Below are 18,332 nucleotides of genomic sequence, written 5' to 3'. Positions count from 1 at the left end.
ATGCCTGGTACAAAACAGATCTTTAGTAAATTTAATTATTTTTTATTTATTATAATAGGGAAAAAATAGCCACAGACCAATTTATAATAACAAACACTCACACTATATCAGGATCTGTTTAAACTGTTTTGCATGTGTGAATTCATTTAGTCCTCATGAAAACTCCATGACACAGGTAGGGTCTACAATAACCTCTCTTTTTAAAAAAGATGTGGTCTGTGTTGCCCAGGTGACCTGGGACTCCTGGGTTCAAGGTGATCCTCCTCACTCAGGCTCCTGAGTAGCCAGGATTATAGGTATGTGTCACTGTGCCTCGCAGATAATCTCCATTTTACAGTTAAGGAAATTGAGTCATGAAGATCTAACTGTCCAGGTTCCATGGAAGGGACGCAGAGGGTGCTGCATATACCTCTGCACCACTAACACACTGTCCCACAGTTTGGGCTGCCCTTCGCCTGCAGCTTGGCACTCACTTGAGTGCATGTCATCATTCTTGGTCTCATTCACACTCCCTTGAGACTGGTTACCCCACAACTGCCCATAACTGACTGTGGAACCAGCAAAGATTTTTCTAGGCTGAGCTTAAAACTTCCATGCCCATTTGCCAAGAGAAATTTAAAACACCAGTCCTTGACATGTTGGAGTGAGTAATGGCACTTCTTTATTATTTAAGGAGAAGGCTGGATGGAGGCTGGTTCCAAGTGACCACTGACATCAAGGACCCAGGGTACTGACATGTGCAACTTGTAGGCTTTTCCTTTTAGAATTGTCCCCTCAAGATGTGAGGATGGCTACTCCAAGCAGAGGAGAAATCCAGAGACAAGAGAAAGAAGGGCACATTTGTATTGTACCCTTCTTTTCTCACCCTCATAAGAGTGTGAGGCCCCTCCTGGAACCCGATGCATTGGCATTGTCAATGCCCTGTCCTGCTGAGAGGACTGAGATGGCCACAACTGACTCAGAGGCTCCCCTAACAGTGTGGCTTCTTGGAGGGGGTGAACAGAATCCTGGTCCTGTGAACAAAGAGGAAACACAGAGTGGCCCCATGCACTTAAGTCCCTCTGCACCAATGACTGCATCCCTGATTCCTCCTGTCCTCCAGGGACATCTGCTCCACCTGTGTCCATGCTGTCTCTCATCCATGCCTTGAGAAATGTCTCCACTCTACTGCGTTCTTCTTATCAGCATGCAAACAGGTTGCCCTACTGGCCTGTAATGGTTAATTTGATCGTCAACTCGATTGAATTAAGAGATGCTGATGATTAAGAGCCTCTGGATATGTCAATGACGGAATGCTTGGAATGTGAGATAGTGAACTGAAGTCGAGACCCTCTCTAAGCTTGGGCAGTACTGCCCAATAGGATGGAATAAAAAGTTGGAAGAAGCAAATGCAGATGCAAGCTCGGCTCTTCTTGAACGGGTTCTTGATTGCTACTTTGATTGTTTGAGGATATCAGACTCTGGCTTCTTCACTCTTCCGAAAGTGACTCTGCCAGTGATTCTCCAGGTAGTTTCCAGAAGTCTTGGTCTTGGACTAGGGTAGCACTGTTGATCTTTCTTGTTTTGGGGTTTCTGTGTTTTGGAGTGTGCAGCTGTTTGTTCTTCCAGCTCTCCAGCTGCAGGCGGCCATTGTAGACTATCCAGCTTCTGGTAGTGCAAACCAACCTAATAAATCCCCCTTTTTGGGGGGGGGGGGTGCTGGGGCTCGAACCCAGGGCCTTGTGCTTACAAGGCAAGCACTCTACCTACCGACTGAGCTATCTCACCAGCCCCTAAATCCCCTTTTTATAATCATATTTCCTGTTGATTTCTGTTCTTCTAGAGAACCCTGACTAATGTATGGCGTAAGAAAATTCTCCCCTTCACCCAAGTGCCCCACAGCCACCGCTGCATTTCTCCACACTCCTCTGTAGGGACACTCCTTGAAATACCATACTCTTCATCTGTCCATTTATCTTCTCTTTATCGCAGACATTCTTCTCTCCATCTCTACCAAAACAACTTCTGCCATGGCCAAAGCCAAGGCTGAATTCTTGTTTGCATCACCCAGGATCCTGACAGCACTCATTCTGTTTTATGCTACCTGTACGGGCTTCCTGGCCACCTCTTCTCACTGGTTTCTCCTTTTCTCCCTGACCCTATTTCCTGGAGGGTCCCAGGTCCGTTTCTCAGATCTCAGTTGTTCCTTGCTCATAAGATCACACCTGTGGACTAAGGACCTCAAACATGGTCTCTAAGCTGACTACTGGCTGATGATGTTTCCTGTTTCTGGCTCCAGACTCTGCCACAGCTCTCTTACTAAGTCTTCTGGTGTGTCTTCTCTGCCCACACCTTTGGAATCCTTCTTGACTATTCCTTTTCTATCTTGTACCCACATACAATCTATAAAGTTGGATTGGAAATTTTCTCACTGACCACTGTGCCCAGTTCTCACCTGTATCCCCCCAACTGCTCCCTGTCCCACCTTTACCTCTTGGTGAGCTCAAGTGGTCCCTAGATGGAACCAGTCAGGCCTGTGCTCAGAACCCTTGGCATCTGCAGCAAAGGGGCTGTCCACTTGACCTCACCTCTGTCCCTTCTCTCCTCGCTTTGGGCTCCATTACAGCTGTACCTTCCTTCCCATTCCTGGAACTCTCCAAGAACTGCTGCATTTACCAGCTTTATTTTCCCTCATGGCACTGACAACACACATTCCCACACTCCTTAATTGTCTAGGAAAGCAGAGTTCTGAGACTTTAGCTGAAATAATACCTGGCACCCACTGCATGCTCAGGAATTATGGTCAACTGCTCTTAAACTTTGTGACCCAGTTGTGGACCTTCAGTTTCCTCAGTTATGAAATGAGGACAAAGGCCCATTTGCCCACCTCTTGCCTGCCCACTGCCTGCCTTTCACCTACTCACCACCCACTTCCTGCTGTTGCCTGGAAGTCCATTGTCACAGTACCTATAGGTTTGGTTACAGGCAGCCGCCACCTTCTTGGGATACTGGCCAGGCATGCAGGTTTGCTGCCGTCACTGCCACCATCTCCAGACCTTAGTCTGGGGACACTGGCCAGGGTCTGGAGATACACTGGGGTACCTGCAGGTCTTGTTGCACCTGAGATCTTTCTGCTCAATGTGGTAGTGGCCACCATCTGGCTGCCTCTTTGCAGGGTCACTACTTTATATGAGTTCACCCCTGGTGATCTCTCTGCAAGTTGAAAGGGTATTGAGATCTTGGGACTGCAGCAAGGCAGAGCCTAGGGAAGTTGAAGTCCAAATCCGTCAGATTGCAGCTGGGTTTACATGGGCCAGTCTGGGTCTAGCAAGCCTGTGGGGAGCCAGAGACTAGGGGCACTTCTCTGGGGGCAGTTCAAGATGGAGAAACTGGAGAAAATCGGAGTCTCTCCAGCTCAGTGAGTCCTGAAGTTCGCAGGGATGGAAGGGGCCAGCTACAACAAAAGTAGTTTAGAAGACACATAGTTAGATTGATCTTTGAAATAAAGGATGATATTGGAGAGAAAATATAGGAAGTGAAAGATCACCTCAATAAGAGGCAGAGATTATAAAAAGGAATCAAGCAGAATTCCTCAGAATGAAAAGGAGTCAAGCAGAAATCCTCAGAATGAAGGAAACAATAAACCAAATTAAAAATTCAGTGGAAAATATCACCAAAAGACTAGACCACTTAGAAGACAGCACCTCAGACAAAATATATACTCTTGAAAAATAAAGAAACCATGAACAGAACTTCCAAGAAATATGGGATAACATGAAAAGACCAAATTTAAAATTTATTGGAATAGATAAAGATGCAGAGATACAAACTGAAGGAATGCACAATCTTTTCAATGACATAATATCAGAAAACTTGCCAAATCTAAAGATGAAATGGAAAATCAACTACAAGAGGCTTATCAGACCCCACATGTACCAAAAGTATGACAGACCCATACCAAAGCTCATTATAATAAGAATGACTAACAAATAGAATAGGGATATAATTTTAAAGGCTGTGAGAGAAAAAAATCAAATTACATATAGGGGGAAACTAATTTGAATCTCAGCTGATTTCTCAACCCAGACCCTCAATGCCAGGAGGTACTGGAATAATATATATCAAGCTCTGAAAGAAAATGAATGTCAACTGAAAATTTTATATCCAACAAAATTAAAATGAATCAAAATTTTAAAAATTAAGTTTCAGATTTGAAGATGAAATAAAAACCTTTCATGCTGAACAAAAGTTAAAAGAATTCACAACTAGAAAGCCTGCACTACAGAACATTCTCAGCAAAATAGTCCATGAAGATCAAATTAAAAACAACAACAAAAACCAGCAAAGGGAGGAACTACACTAGAAAGATTGATTAAAGGAGAAACTAAGTCAAGTTAAAAAACAAAAATAAACCAAAATGACCGGGAATACAAATCATATCTCAATAATAACCCTGAATATTAATGGCCTAAACTCCTCAATCAAAAGACATACACTGGCAGGTTGGATTTTACAAAAAGGCCCAACAATATGCTGTCTTCAAGAGACTCACCTTCTAGGAAAAGACATCTACAGACTGATACATTGGGAAAAAATGTATCACACACATGGACTGCATAAACAAACAGGGCTTTCCATCCTCATATCAGACAAAGTTCTCTACAAAACAAAGTTAGTAAGAAGTGATAAAGAAGGACATTTCATACTGCTTAAGGGAATCATATATCAACAATTGTAAATATATGTACCCCAAACAATTTGAGCATCTATGTACATCAAACAACTCTTCTCAATTTCAAGAATCAAACAGACGACAACAAAATAATACTAGTGACTTTAACATACCTCTCTCACCACTGGATAGAGCTTTCAAACAAAAACTAAGCAAAGAAACTATAGAACTCAATAATACAATCAATGATTTAGACTTAACAGACATATATAGAGTATTTCATCCATCATCAAGCAAATACATTTGCTTCTTAGCAGCGCATGGATCCTTCTCTAAAATAGCCCATATGTTATGCCACAAAGCAACTCTCAGCAAAAACTCTCAGCAAAACAAACAAACAAACAAACAAATAGAAATTCTACTCTGTATTCTATCAGATAATAATGGAATTAAATTAGAAATCAATGATAAAAAATAGAAGCTACTCCAACACCTGGAGACTAAATAGCATGCTATTGAATGATGATTGGATAGTAGGAAAAATCAGGGAAAAAATTTTAAAAAACACTGAGAAGTTAATGAGAATACCAATACAACATATCAAAATCTCTGGGATACTATGAAGGCAGTGCTAAAAGAAAAGTTCACTGCATTGAGCTCATACATTAAAAGAATAAAAAGTCAACAAATGAATACTTAACATTATATCTCAAAGCCCTAAAAAAAGAACAAATCAATACCAAAGCAGTAGAAGACAGGAGATAATTAAAATCAGAGCGGAAATCAAAGAACTTGAAACCAGAGAAACAATTGAAAAAAACTGACAAAACAAAAAGTTGGTTCTTTGAAAAAATAAATAAAATTGATAAACCCTTAGCTACACTAATGAGGAGAGAGAGAAAACTCAAATTACTAAAATCAGGGATGAAAAAGGAAATATCACAACAGACACTACTGAAATACAGAAGATAATTTTGAAAATTTACACTCAAATTAAATAGAAAATCTCAAAGATCTCAACAAATTTCCAGAGACATACAGTCTACCCAAACTGAAGCAGGAAGGCATACACAATTTAAGCAGATCAATTTCAAGCAATGAAATAGAAGACACCATCAAAAACCTAGCAACCAAGGAAAGCCCAGAACCAGTAGGATTCTTAGTTAAGTTCTATAAGACCTTCAAAGAAGAATTAACACCAATACTCCTCAAATTATTTCATGAAATAGAAAAGGAGGGAATCCTTCCAAGTTTATTCTGTGAGTCTAGTATCACCCTTATACCAAGACCAGAAAAAGATGCATCAAAGAAAGAAAACATCAGACCGATATCCCTGATGAACATAGACACAAAAATTCTCAATAGAATTCTTGCAAATTATATAACAAAAATATAAAAAAGATGGTGCACCACATTCAAGTGGGGTTCATCCCAGGGATGCAAGGTTGGTTCAACATACTGAAATCAATAAAAGTAATACATAACATCAATAGACTTAAAGACAAGAATCATATGATTATCTCAATAGATTCAGAAAAAGCAATTCACAAAACACAGCACCTCTTCATGTTCAAAACACTAGAAAAACTAGGAATAGTAGGAATATACCTGAACATTGTAAAAGCTATCTATGCTAAGCCCACGGCCAACATCATTCTAAATGGAGAAAAGTTGAAAGCATTCCCTCTAAAAACTGGAACAAGTTAGGGATGCCCTCTGTCACTGCTTCTATTCAGCATCATCCTTGAAACTATCAGAGCAATCAGACAGACAAAAGAAATTAAAGGGATATGAATGGGAAAAGAAAAACTCAAACTATCACTATTTGCTGACAACATGATTGTTTATTAGAAGATCCAAAAATTTCACCAGAAAACTTCTAGAACTCATAAATGAATTCAGCAAAGTGGCAAGATATAAACTCAATACCCATAAATCAAATGCATTCCTATACATAAGCAAGGAAACCACTGTAAGAGAAATTAGGAGAACAACCCCATTCATAATAACCTCAAAAAAAAAAAAAACTTGAGAATCGATCTAACAAAAAAGGTGAAAGACCTGTACAATGAACACTACAGAACACTAAAAACAGAAATTGAGGAAGACCTTAGAAGATGGAAAGATCTCCCATGCTCTTGGATAGGAAGAATGAATATTGTCAAAATGACCATACTACCTAAAGTGTTAAACAGATTTAATGCAATTCCTATTAAAATTCCAATGACATCCTTCATAGAACTAGAAAAAGCAACCATGAAATTTATTTGGAAAACTAAGGACCCAGAATAGCCAAAACAATCCTTAGCAAGAAGAGTGAAGCAGGAGGCATCACAATATCAGACTTTAAACTGTACTACAGAGCAATAATAACAAAAACAGCATGGTATTGGCACCAAAATAGACATGTAGATTAAAGGTACAAAATAGAAGACACAGAGACAAACCCAAATAAATACAGTTATCTAATACTAGAAAAAGTCACCAAAAACATACATTGGAGAAAAGATAGCCTCTTCAACAAATGGTGCTGGAAAAACTGGAAATTCATATGTAACAAAATGAAATTAAACTCCTATCTCTCACCCAGCACAAAAAATCAACTCAAAGTGGATCAAAGACTTAGGCACTAGAACCTCTGCACCTAATAGAAGAAAGAATAGACCCAAATCTTCATCATATGGGCTTAGGACCTGACTTCCTTTACAAGACTCCTAAAGTACAAGAAGTAAAATTAAGAATCAGTAAATGGGTTGGATTCAAACTAAAAAGCTTCTTCTCAGCAAAGGAAACAATCAATAATGTGAAGAAAGAGCCTACAGAATGGGAGAAAATCTTTACCACACTCACCCTAGATAGAGCACTAATCTCCAGGATATATGAAGAACTCAAGAAACTTAACACCAAAATAAATAAATAAATAAATAACCTGATGAGTAAATGGGCTAAGGAGCTGAGGAGACACTTCACAGAAGATATGCAATGTACCAACAAACACATGAAAACAATGTTCATCATCTCTAGCAATAAGAGAAATGCAGATCAAAACTACTCTAAGATTTCATCTCACTCCAGTCAGAATGCCAATTATCAAGAATACAAGCAATAAGAAATGTTGGCAAGGATGTGGGGGGAAAGTACACTCATACATTGCTGGTGGGAATGCAAATTTGTGCAACCACTACAGAAAGCAGTATGGAGATTCTTCAGAAATCTGGAATGGAACCACCATTTGACCCAGCTAGCCCACTCCTTGGCCTATACCCAAAGGACTTAAAATCAGCATACTACAGAGATACATCCACAACAATGTTTACAGCAGCTCAATTCACAATACTAAACTGTGGAACCAACCTAGTTGCCGTTCAACAGATGAATGGATAAATAAAAGGTGGTACATATACACAATGGGATATTACTCAACTTTAAAGAAGAATGAAATTATGGCATTTGCAGGTAAATGATGAACTAGAGAATCTCATACTAAGTGAAATAAGCCAATCTCAAAAAACCAAAGGTCAAATGTTTTGTCTGATAAGGGGATACTGATTCATAGAGGGGGAGGGTGGTAGGGAAGAATGCAGGAAATTTGGATTGTGCAGAGGGGACTGAGGGTAGGCGTGGAGAGGAGGGGATGGAAAGGACAGTAGAATGAGACAGACATTGTTACTCTATATACATGTATGATTACATTTGTGTACAATGTGTTAAAATGTTTATTTATAATCAATTAGAACAAATAAAAGAAAAAAGAAATGAGGACAAAAGCTCAAAGACTTCCAAACCCCTTAAAAAATAGCCTGTAGGAAAATGCTGTATTAGCTCTAGCTGCCAAAACAAACACCACAAGCTGCATGACTTAGACAATAGCAATTGATTTTCTTACAGTCCTGCAGTCTGAAGTCCAAGATCAAGGTATCAGTCAGGTAGGTTGGTTTCTCCTGAGACCTGTCTCCCTGACTTCTCTGTGCATGTGTCTGTCCTAACCTCCTCTTCTTATAAGCACACACCAGTTCTAATGGATCAGATCCCATCCCAAAGAACTCATTTTAACTTCGTCACCTGTCTGAAGACAGTCAAATACAGTAACGTTTGGAGGTACTGGAGTTTAGGACTTCAGTACACGGACTTGGAATGAACACCTGGGGTTTACCTCTGTCTGTTTGACTCTTCCCAATACATGCCCTGAGCAGCTTCCTTCCCTAACTTGGGAAGGGGTGCAAAGAACAGGTGTACTATGGACACAGGTCAGCCCTAACACAAGATAATGTCATCACAGCCACATTATCTTTGGGGGGGACTTTGAGCCCAGGCCTGGATGGCAGTAGCCAAGGAAGAGCTGACTCTGAAAACAACATTTGAATGATGAGAAGGTGGTTTCAAGATTGCTGTGCTTAGACTTCCGACTCTGTTTATTAGATTTTTCCAGTAAACCTCCTTGTGAAAATGTGGGGATTTTTTTCTCCCATTGTTTTGTTGCCTGACATTAACCCAAACAGGTGATTGGAACATTAGTTCGCTGCACTTCCTTTGTATTTACTGTGCTCAGTGCATGCCCTGCTCCTGATATTTTCTTTCACTCAGCTTAAATACAGAAATGAGCCCCCACTCTGTTACTCCAAGGGCAGCCTCCTTTTGGGACCTGCTTAGATTAAGACATAACAGTGAATGACAGAAGAGTTTACCAGCCCATGGCCGAGCTCCCTCTGACTAGTGCTTCATTTGAGAATGCACCCTGGTTTCCTGCTGTGTCAATCCACCCAGCTCATATAGGTCCACTCCTCTCCTTTGCTATGTGCAGGGAAGCTCTCTGGTCCATGAGTCCTCATTCCTCCTTGCATAAGCTTCCTCTTAGGAGATATAATTTATACCTTCAGTAAAAATCCTCCCAAGAAGAGTCACCCCAGCTCTGGAGGGACAAAGGCACATGTGCTGGACTGTGGCTTTCACATCCTCTGAGTGCAAATTCACTTTTTTTTTTCCAAGACAAGGTCTTGCTGCCCAGGCTGACTTCAAACTCCTGGGCTCAAGTAATATGATCCTCCTGCCTCAAATCCCTGAGTAAATGGAACTGTAAGCACATGCCACCTCCATCTTACCAGACACCTCCTCCTTCTGGACCCTCAGCTGCCTCTCCCTGGCCTGGACATTCAGCACCATTCATAAGTGCTTGTTCTTTGCACCCACCCCCAGTTAGGGAAGGAAGCAGCTCAGGGCACATGCTGGGAACAGTTGGGCAGGCAGAGGCAACCCTCAGGAGTCGTCCCTAAAATGCAGTGTTGGAGAGCAGGTAAGCAGTGCCTCTCAGGCGTCCCTCTTTCCCTCCCTGGTCTCCAGCACCCTCAGGTTTCCCCAGTGCCTGTGTCCAACCTCAGCCCCCTGCCTGTGTTCCACTGGGGGCTTCTTGGTTTCTTGTAAAAGATGAGATTCTAGTAACCTGAAATTTATTCCCACCTTATTTCATAAACACAACAGGGAAATGCCAATGACACGCAAGCCGTTCCTCAAACCACCTTGTTTTTGAGTTCTGCGATGGAAACACACCACTTCCTTTCACTGAGTCAGGCCGGCTGCGCCTCCCTCTTGCAGAGCCGTCCCGGCAGCTGCCTGGTGCCAGCTAAACAGGAGCACAGCATCACTGTTTCCACTAAGAAACTTCACTCTCCTGGTGGAACTCAATCATTGAAAAGGCTGTGGGTTGGTGTTTTGTTGTTATTGTTTGGTTTGGGGTTTTTTTCAAATTGCATAAGTCACTAAATAGACTAAAAGAGGTGAGGTGGAGGTGCTCACTGATCCTCACATCCCTGGGCAGCCCTGGTCATCCCGCCAGCATTCACCACTCAGGAGATTCTGGATGTAGCTATTTCAGTCCAAGTTGGGAAACTGGAAGCACCAAAGTTGAGCAGGGAGACAGTCCAGGAGGGGCTCTAGATGGGGAGCAGGACAGGCAACTTGGGAAGATGGGATGCAGGGGCCCCTTCTCTTCAGTATCAGTCACATCTGCACCTTCCTTTTTGCCTAATTCTGTAGGTTCTAGAACTGTTCGGGTGCTCAACAGGAATTAACTCTGTCATGCTGGCCCCTGCTCAGGGCCCTTCATCCTTGCACATGAATGGTGATATCTATCTCAACTTCCCCTTCAGGAGCTACTCTGCCTCATGCTCCATCTCTCCTCCCATTTGTGCCTTCCCACTCTCTGCCCTTTCCAACATGTAGCCCTGTAAAGAGCCAAGCAGGCTGGGCTGGGGAAGGCCTGCTAGGTAGGTAGGCAGGTAGGTCCTGGGAACCCTTTTAGAAGCTGAAGCCCAGAGTCCAGGGAAGGAGTCTGCAGCAGGAATCTAAGGGACAAGCTCCACATATTTTCATTAAAAATGTGACTTGTCATTGAGCCAGATCCCCTGGGAGACAGACTACAGGGGCTTCCTCAGTAGGACCAGTCAAAACCTAGGGTTAGAGTGGCAACTCTGGGTGGAGTGGCAAGTCCCTGCGTCCCCTGCTTCCTGGTTGTCCTCTGTTTCTTCTTCCAGTACTACATCTTTGTGTCTCATTCCTCTGTCAGCTCACTCACCCTTTCCTTGAACCACTGGCTCTGTTCCCTTTCTGGGCCTTCCATATAACTCAGGACAACCTCAGTGTTTCCATGTCACCTATGTGTATGGCAAGCATGGCTTCATTTGGAAACTCCTGTTGTCTCCTTCTTTAGTGGTAGAGGCACAAAGGGCCATATCCAGAATATTTTTGTATGAACCCCAAGTCAACTGCTGCCCCTGGCTTCCTGTAATGCTGGGAACCAGAGTCAGGGCCTTGGAGTTGGAAGGAAACAGTCCACTCTGACTTCCAGAGAGAAGTAACCTTCTGCTTCCTGTGATGCCCTGGGCCCATCTTCCCTGCCCTTGGTGGACCTGGCCCTGCTCTGTTCTTCCTTGGATCTTCGACTCCTATGAGGTGCTATTTATTATATGTAAGATTTGTTCGTCATGGTCAATCCATGGTCTATGGGCCTCCGTGCTTGTGTTTCCCTTTAAACTGTTTCTTGAATGGCTTATGGCATTCTGAAAAGGTCCTTACCTGGGCCTGAAGCATGACTCTTTAATCTTTTCCCCTGGTTTTGTTCCTGATATTCCATTTCATAACACCAAAGTTAAAAACCACAGAAACCAAAGTGGGGATATGCTCCACTCTGTGTATTTACAGTTATTCTGATGAAACCCCCATGCTCTGAAAAACCAGAGAAAGGAACACACACACACACACACACACACACACACACACACACACACACACACAATCATCTAAAAAGGAAAAACAAGAGCGCACAAAGCCCCCTTCAGAGTCTGGGGTTTCTGAGCCCTGCTGGGTAGCAGCTTTTCCATTGTCTGCCACACCGTAACCCTCACCTTCTCTAGAACCCACTCGTTTCCTCCTCACGGGTGTGGTGTTGTGGTTTGGTCTTTGATTTCAAACTCATTCAACATTCATTCAGCAAAATTTTGACGAGCACGTTATCAAATTGATTCACCAAATATTTCCTGACAGTCTGCCTTGCTCTGCGTCCATCCAGACACCAAAGGCCCCTGTGCCTCTCTGCACCACCCTGCTGGCTCTGCTAACACTGGTCTTCCCTAGACTGGGGATCCTTGAGGGTGGGTGTTCCTACCAGGGCTACCTCTTGGACCCTAACTAAGTGTTCAGTGGGTCAAAGTTGAAAAGACCCAAGAATACAGCTGTAGCTCAGAACTAATCTTTCATAAGCATTTGCCATATTCCAGCTCACTCAATATATGCTGCCTATTTTGACTCACTCAGTGCTCACAGCAGCCCTGTGAGCAAAATCCTGTACCTACCATCCCCCTTCAACAGCTAATGAAAACCAAGAGGCCCCCAAGTGCCCAGCTCATCAGCTGTGGAACTCAGACTGTACAAAGACTTCACCATGACATAAGGGAGACAAGGACAGACACAGGACAAGTTGAATCATGCAGAGGTCAAATCCAAGCCACTATTCACAATGGAACTGGATTCTAGGTTGTACCATGGCCTGGGCAACTGGGGAGGTTTCATGTTGGAGGGGGGACATGTCTGGAGTCCTGAAGGCCAAAAGTACAGAAAAGAGTGGGATTTCACTTCAAGAAAAGGAGACACCCTGGGATGGTCAGAATCATCACACCGAAGGAGGGTTGTTGCCGGCGGTGTTAATGGTTCTCTCTGACCCTGGGGAGGGTAGGCTGAAAGCCAAGTGTTCCAGGGCAGGCAGAGGTCCACGGCCTACATACTCTGACTTCTGTGCTGAATGCTAGCATGTTAAGGGTCACCTGACCTAGTAGCACCTCCTCCTTCACATCCCCCAACAGATATCCTTCTGACTTCCCCTCCCCAGTCTCATTGGGCCAGCCTGGTGTAGAAAGGGCATAATGGTCACCCCCAGTCTCTCTGGTACACTCTCTTCTGTTCTGCTTTCCTTTGCTCTTCCTGGCTCAGTCTCATCTCACTGCCTGGAGTGCGAGACAGGGCTTGCATCTCTATCACCCTGGGGAAGATGAAATAAAAGACCAGCATTCGAAAGTCTTTTTCCCCTCCACTTCACTCTTTTCTCCCACTTTCTCTTTTAGTTTGGGTCTCCAGTTAGTGAGTTAGAAACTAAGAAAAGCAAAACTCTGCACAAGAAAAGAAATATCACTCCAGCTCCTGAAGGGAAGGGTCTTGTGGAGCCACAGGGTTGTGGGCTCTGCATCAATTTCTCAGCTTGCACAAACCACGAAGCACAGAAAGACTCATAAGGTCTTGGAGCAGAAAGTCCATGTCATCAGCTGCAGTTTGGTCACAGATAGATGGTAAACATGTTCCAGTGTTGCTCCCTGTAAGTGACTCTGCTGGTGATAGGAAGAGTAGAGCGGATAAGAGGAAGGGAAAACACCATCAAGGAGAGGAGGAAGGGCAGCCAGTGAGACAGCATGGATGGTGACGTGAGCACAGGAGAGAGGGAGCCTGGACAGTGTGCTCAGTACACGCAGAGCACAGTGGACTCGTGAGGGAAGGCCACATGCTCGCTGTGGCCGGGATGACCCTTTCCATTATGAGCCTAGCTATATGATTTCACAGTTTACCACAGGTATAATTACCTCCACAATTTCTTTTCTTTCCTTCTCTTTTTTGGGGGGGTGATACTGGCGACTGAACCCAGGGGTGTTTAACCACCAAGCCACAAGTCACATCACCAGCCATTTTCATTTTTTATTTTGAAACAGGGTCTCACTGAGTTGCTGAGGGTCTTGCTAAATTATTGAGGCTGTCCTTGAACTTGTGATCTTCTTGCCTCAACCTCCCAAGTCCCTGGGATTATGGGCATGTGCCACCATGACCAGCCACAATTTCCTTTTGAAGAACAGCGAACTAAGAATTAGAGAAGATGGATTCTTGGTTTCTTGACTGGTGGTAGCTTCCTGCCCTGTGGATAATGAACCATCTCACGGCCCTCCAAAGAGTCATCTCGAAGCTCAAGGAAGATATTTAGGTATTTAATAAGCTGTATTGCAAGTAAGTAACCATAGTATAGTATTCTTGCACTATTTTACAAAAAATTTTATAAAGGCCCCAAAATAAAAATAAATTGAGACACGAGAGCCATGCAAGACTATTTAAATAGAGAAAGAATGTTAATAAGGGAAAATCTGAGACCAGCAAAGATAGGGCAAGGGTGTATCACAAAAGTGCTCATTGTATGCAATGAGGATGGCTTGTCCTTGGGAATGCAAACCTGCAGTCTTACAATTATTCAAACAGTTATGTCCTTGACCTACTCACTCCAGTTCTGAAAACGCATTCTCTGGAAATAATTATCGATACACCCGTGCTATGGTTTGGGGGTCGTCTGAGTGTCTGCCAAGGGTCCATTGTGATTAAAGTCTTGCTCCCCAGGGTGAAGCTGTTCGGAGGTGGTGGAAACTTTGGGAGTTGGGGACTAGTGGAGGTCCTTAGGTCATTAGGGGCACAATCTTGAAGGGGACTGTGGGACACCAGTCTCTCTGATTTCCTGTCTGTTGATGTAAACTCTTTCTCAAACACACACATGTCCAAGTGCCTCTGTCTTGAGGTGATTGCAGCTGGGAGAACAGAGCCAATGCAGAAACCATACCCTTGAACCTCCAAAACTGTGAACTAAATAAACCTTTTCTAAACAAACTAAATAAACCTTCATAAGGCTAGTTGCCTCAGATATTTCATTATAGTAACACCAAACTGACTATTGCAACTTGAAAATGTTTAATGGAGCTAATTTAAATGTCAGCAATAAAGAACTAAATAATAAAGTGTGGTATTTAATTCTGCTGTTACATATGTTATACTCTGTAGCAACATGGGAAATACTCATTATTTTACAAGTAGATGAGCTTGCATTTACATTATTATAAGTTTAAAAAGAGGTGAGCATGCACAGGAATTAGAAAAGAATAAAAAACTGCAAGTATTTGTTGTGTTAGGAAATATCTAGGAAGTGTATAGTGGAAGGTGATTTTCTGACTTTTCATTCAATAATCATTCGTGCCCTGTGATGTCCTACACAGTCCCCATCCTCCTAGAGCTGAGAGCACAGTAACAAAACTATGTGCAGTTGGAATTATGCAAAAGGCACACATGCACAATGAGTATGTCATAGAATTTTAGCTACGATAACTTATTTTTCATATTTTTTCATTTTAGCTATACATAACAGGGTTCATTTTGACATAATTATATAAGCATGGAATATAATTTGCTCTAATTCAGTTCTAAGCACTTCTCCTTTCCTTTCCCCCTACCTTCTTCTGTTCCTTTCCCTCTACTCTACTGATTTTCTATCTGTAGATTTTTAAAATTAATGCTTTGTGGATGGACATAAAGATGAAATCCACTGAGATATATTCATAATATGTACATAGGAGGGTTTATTCAGATTTATCCCACAGTTCCCTTTACCTGTCCCTCAATCCTCTTCCTCTACTGATCTCTCTTTTATTTTCATGGAATTCTCTTCCCTCTTTTTACCTTTTTTTTCCTCCTCCTCCTCACCTTATTTTGGTGTAGCTTCTGCATGTCAGAGAAAACATTTGATCCTTGACTTTCTGAGTCTGGCTCATTTCACTTAGCTTGGTGGTCTTCAGTTTCATCCATTTACTGACAAATACCATGACATCATTCTTCTTCACGGCTGAGTAATATCTAATTGTGATATATACCACATTTTCTTTATCCATTCATCTGTTATTAGGCACCTATATTGGTTCCATAACTTAGCTATTATGAGTTGTGCTAATAGAAACATTGATGTGGCTGCATCCCTAAAGTTTGCTGATTTTAGATCTTTTGGATATGTACTGAAGAGTAGGATAGTGGGTCATGTGATGGTTCCATTCCTAGTTTTTTAAGGAATTTCTATACTGCTTTTCAGAGTGGCTACACCAATGCACTCCCACCAGTAATGTATGAGTGTGCCTTTTCCCCACAATCTTTGCCCACATGTTATTAGTTGTATGCTTGATAATTGCCATCCTGATCAGAGTAAGATGAAATCTCAATGTAGTTTTAGTTTGCATTTCCCTGATCTCTACAGAAGTTGAAGATTTTTTCGTATATTTATTGGCCATTTGTACTTCTTTTTTTGAGAAGTGTCTGTTTAGTTCTTTGGTCATCCATCAGTTGGGTTTTTTGTGTTTTGATGTTACTTATTTTTTTAGTTCTTTATATATTCTGGTGGTTAATGCCCTTTGCAGGTGGCAAAGATCTTCCATTTTATAGGCTCTCTCTTCATGCTCTTAATTATTTCCTTTGCTGTGCAGAAGCTTTTTAATTTTATGCCATCCCAATTATTGTTCTTAGCTTTATTTTTTGTACTTTAGGAATCTTACTAAGGAGGTCAATTTCTGTACCAATATGTTGGAAGGTTGAACCTATATTTTCTTCTAGCATTTGCAGTTTCTAGTCTGATTCCTAGGTCTTTGATGTACTTAGTTGACTTTTGTGCAAGGTGAGAGATAGGCATCAAGTTTTCTTCTTCTCCATATGGATATCCATTTGTTTAAAAGGCGATCTTTTCTCCAACGTGTTTTTGGCACCTTTGTTGAATTTCAGATGACTGTATTTATGGGAGTTTATCTGTGTCTCCTGCTCTGTTCCTTTGGTCTTCATGTCTGCTTTGGTGCCAGTACCATGCTGTTTTTGTTACTTATAGCTCCGTAGCATAATTTGAAGCCCAGTATTATGATGCCTCCAGTATTCCTGTTCTTGTTCAGGTTTGCTTTGGTTATTCTGAGTCTCTTATTCTTCCAAATGAATTTTAGAACTTTTTTCCTAGTTCTGTGAAGACTATCATTGGTATTTTGATGGAGATTGCATTGAATCTGTATAATGGTTTGGTTATATGACCATGTTGACAATATTAATTCTGCTATCCAAGAACATGGACAGTATTTCCATCTTCTAAAGTCTTCTTCAATTACTTTCTTCAGTGTTCTATAGTTTTGGTGATAGAGGTCTTTCACCCACTTCAGTAGTTTAATTCCCAATGTTTTTTTTTTTTTTTTAATTTATTTTCAGCAGATTCATTATTGGGAGTATAGGAAAGTGATTTAATGTAGATGTTGATCTTGTATTATGCTACTTTACTAAATTTGTTTATCAGTTCTAGAAGTCTTCTGGTGAAGATTTTGGGTCTTCTAAATATAGGAGAATGACATCAGAAAACAGAGATAATTTGACATTTTCTATTTGTATCCCTTTAATTTCCTTCTCTTGCCTGATTTTGCTCTGGTTTGGGTTTCATTTCATGTTGAATAGGAGTTGGGTCATGTGCAAAAGGCACATATGTGTGATGATGATGTCATGGCATTATATTCACAATAATTTTTTTAAAGGAGTCTCTAATTGGGAAACTCAAAGACTGAGATATGACTGTCACCATGATTAAGAAGTAACAGAAGTAGACCTACAAATGAACACTGGAAAAGTGAATTTTGGAAAATTTATTTTACAAAGTAGGGATTTGTGAACCTTATTTGCCCCCAGGTTCTAGAAAATGAATATGCAAGTATGGTCTCAAAGCTTTGAGGACATTGACCAACATTGGATTCATCTGTGGTGTTAGGACACTGGTCTGCTCCCACCCTCAGGAGCCAGGAATCTTTGTGTTCTGCTCTGATGTGGTCTTACCTGAGGCAGCTGCTGGAGATCCCTCTCATCTTCCTTGCACATGGATGGATCTAGAGCTGAGAGCATGGGGCATCCTTGAACCTGGATGCTGACAGCATAAAAGTTGTCCTTCATCTTTGAAAGCTGACTTATGATCTTCACTACATACAGTCCTGAGCTGGGATGGCCAGCTGGGATGGTAGGTGCACCCAGACAGGGTTTTTCCCCCCCCTCAGGGTTTATGTCCCTGGGACTAGGCCGCATGACTACTCACTGGTGATTTCAGTCTACGGAGGTGGTAGAGGATAGAGTTTTGCTGAAGTAATTTCCACTTCATTCTATGCATTGGCTTCTCTGTGAGACAGTAATGACTCCTTGGAGATGGGCACATCTGGAAAGAGCTGCAATAACTTGCCCCAGCTGAGTCACTTAGGGGAGAATCAGAAACACTTGCTTTTGCCAGTCCAACACACATCTAGGGCCTGGGCCTCTTCCAGGAGGGCCTCCAGGTACATGTGGC

Source organism: Sciurus vulgaris (assembly GCF_902686455.1).
Source record: "Sciurus vulgaris genome assembly, chromosome: 7".
Classification (NCBI taxonomy): domain Eukaryota; kingdom Metazoa; phylum Chordata; class Mammalia; order Rodentia; family Sciuridae; genus Sciurus; species Sciurus vulgaris.
Note: the sequence above shows the minus strand (reverse complement) of the source record.